Source organism: Lactuca saligna, chromosome 6 (assembly GCF_052625555.1).
Source record: "Lactuca saligna cultivar CGN05327 chromosome 6, ASM5262555v1, whole genome shotgun sequence".
NCBI lineage: Eukaryota > Viridiplantae > Streptophyta > Magnoliopsida > Asterales > Asteraceae > Lactuca > Lactuca saligna.
Genome location: NC_136422.1, coordinates 150,968,665 through 150,971,912, shown reverse-complemented (window position 1 = coordinate 150,971,912; position 3,248 = coordinate 150,968,665). Strand labels below are relative to the sequence as shown.

Here is a 3,248-nt window from a genome sequence, read left to right as displayed (position 1 = left end):
TATATATATATATATATATATATATATATATATATATATATATATATATATATATATATATATATATATATATATATAGGATCAATTGAGAACACCAAAAAGGTTGAGAACACGAGAACAGATCTGGAGCTTCTAAATAATAAAATCTAAGGCTGTTATCAAACGGGCCATTTATGTAAATTCTAAAATTACTTGTATTAAAGTGTAACTTTTAAATGGTGAAAAGGGTATTACAGTAATTGTATCTTTAGAAACATTAATTAATTCCTATAATTTCTCAACCATCCACATATTTCCTTTAATTTCTGTGACTCTCTTCATCTATCTTTTGTGAATCTAGGGCACGCCTCACGCCTCCATCTTCTGCAGACTAACATCACATATCAAAGGAGGGTCTCCGAGAGTACACGGTGCATCCTGAGCACGTTCGCGTCATCAACGAGAATAAACCGATCATCAATGACGTCATGACCGTTGATTGGATGTCTAATGGTGCTAGTGTCTCATCGAAGCCAGGGTCGGCGATAAGAGTTACATTTCTGAAGTTGAAGGGGAATTTAGGGGAAAACGAGAAATCTAGGGTTTTGGAAGTGTTTGGAGGAATTAAAGATCAGTTTCAAGCGATTGAACAACTAAGTTTGGGTGAGAATTTCTCTCATGAAAGGGCGAAAGGGTTTACGATCGCTTCAATTGCTGTTTTGCCTGGGCAGGCTGATTTGGAGGCAATGGATTCAAATTCAGAAGGTGTGAACTCGCAGGAGGAGAAAGTCGGTGATTCCATAGAGAGCGTGGTGGTTGTTGATTACCTGATTCCACCACCGCAGATGGCTAACCTCTAATGGGTGCCTATTCCAGGTTCTCAATTATCGATCTACTCTTTTTTTCTAATTGATTTTTCTAAATCATCAGTTCTTTGTAGGAAAAGAACACGATTCGTGCATCACCAGGTAGCTAAGTTTCACTGATGTAGGAAAAGAACACGATTCGTGCATCACCAAGTAGCTAAGTTTCTTTTTTTCAACCCTTTTATTCATTCTCGCATTTTTACTTGGTTGTGTTATCAACCTTGTGAAAATCTTGGTTGCAAGTGGAGAACTTGATCATGAATTATGAATTTGTGATTGTTGTTTGTATTTTGTTATGGAAATTTAAAGTTATTTTATTGAAAAGTTTAGGAAACATTATAAGAGTAGGCATGTAATGTATTTTATTCACTATTGATTGTATATCTTCCATTACTGCTTGTAACATGATTCATTTTTGAATAAGGATTTTTTATGATTTTGTAATATAAATTTGTTTTTCCAAATTTAGGAAAATGATGTGTCTAGTTCATCAAAGGTATTTTGTATAATGGATGAGTTTTAGGAAACATTCAAGATTATCTGGAAGACTCTCAAGGGAATGTCCAAACCGATAAACCAGATTTTATAAATAGGTTGTTTGAGTTTAATCATCAATGAATAGAACTATATTATAATAGCATGTCTTTATACCTTAATGATTGTTGTTTTGAACAGGTTTAATGTAAGAGCTCATTTTGAATAAGGATAACTGTAAGCAAGGAAATCGACAACATGATCAAGCGCCCCTCTTTGAATTCATTTATGACTAGTGGTATATTTATCAATGAATATAATGACTGGAAATGTAGAAATTTAGATGTCTTTTGTATTTTTTTTTTTAAATATATTCATATATGGTTAGAAATGTATGACTGAATTTGTATTCATGTATGATTTTTATTAGATGTTCATTCTTTTGTAATGAAATGATTTCGTTTAGAGTTGTACTCATTTATGATTATAATTAGTGGTTTCTTCTTTTCGAATGAAATGATAAATTCTCAAACATTCTTTGTTTTCAATTCATGAAAAAAAAAAACGAGTCTAATCATTGCATCTTCACTTATAAATATGACATTACTTGATAAAACCAAAGCAAAAAATTAGCAAAATTTTATTCTATGTATTCAAGATAAAATAGTTTGATATTTATTCATTTATGACCATGAATTAGGCAAAGCAAGATAAAATCTTTTGATTTTTAAATTCGAACGAAAAATTGATAAAATGTTTTTTTTTTATCTTTAATTAATAATCTAAAAACAATGAATAATTCTTGTTTTTAGTAACAGTAATTTGAATCCCTAAAATTTAGTAACATACCATTTTTATTTTATTTTTTATAATTTAATTAAAGGACACATTTACCTATATACCCTTGTATATTGATTGGTTCAAAATTGTTCTCGCGTTCTCAACCTTTTAGGTGTTCTCATTTGATCATCTCCCTATATATACATATATATATATATATATATATATATATATATATATATATATATATATATATATATATATATATATATATATATATATTTGTGTGTGTTCAAATGAGAACATTTCTTAAATCGAGAACAATTAAGAACAAATTTTAAAAAATAAAATTTAGAAGTATAACAAAAAGATTTTAATAAAAATAATTATTTTTGTCCCACAATCTACACACTCTTTGTTATGTTAAGTTAGATCTAGACCGCCAGAACCACCATTAAGCTGCAGTCGGAGCAACCATTACGCCGTCGACAGAACATCGTCGGAACAACTATAAGCCACAAGAATCACTGGACCGGTGCCTCTTCACTCTCTCCAGATTTGTTGTTGCCATCTCTCACGGTCTCCAACCATCAGAAACTGCTTTTCACTTATCCCCATCTTCCATCACCTCTTTCTGCTTGAGAGGATAGTCGAAGAAATGAAGGAGCGAATCATACTCCTTCACAATGGTAGTTCACTACCTTCCATCTCGTGTGGAGCCTGGCCTTGAGGGTGGCTACTAGTCGATTTCAGTGATGGAGACAGTCCTATTGAACGACAACCGGATCTTTGAACGTCGAAGGTTTTATAAACTGGAACAAATGAGTCGTCACTGGAGATCTGACTCAAATGATGATGGGTGGTGGTGACGTGTGGTGCTGTTTGGTGGTGGTGACGGGTAATGGTGATGGGTAGTGAAGACGGGTGGTGGTGATAGGTGGTGGTGGTTGGTGGTGAGGGTGGTGGTGACGGGTGGTGATGGTGGTTTTGGCGAGTGATAGGTGGGGTGGTGATGGCAGGTGGTGATGATGGGTTTTGGAGGTGGGTAGTGGTGATGGGCAATGGTGGTGGTCGGTAGTGGGTGATTATGTTAGTAGGTGGTGATGGTGGGTGATGGGTGGTGGGTGGAGGTGATGGGTGGTGGTCTGG

The 3,248-nt window shown here is 34.1% G+C and overlaps 1 pseudogene; it reads left to right on the top strand.

Annotated features, from left to right (window-relative positions):
• The first annotated feature begins 467 nt into the window (after positions 1-467).
• LOC145003015 (stress-response A/B barrel domain-containing protein UP3 pseudogene) lies at positions 468-839 on the top strand (annotated as a pseudogene).
• Positions 840-3,248: the final 2,409 nt, after the last annotated feature.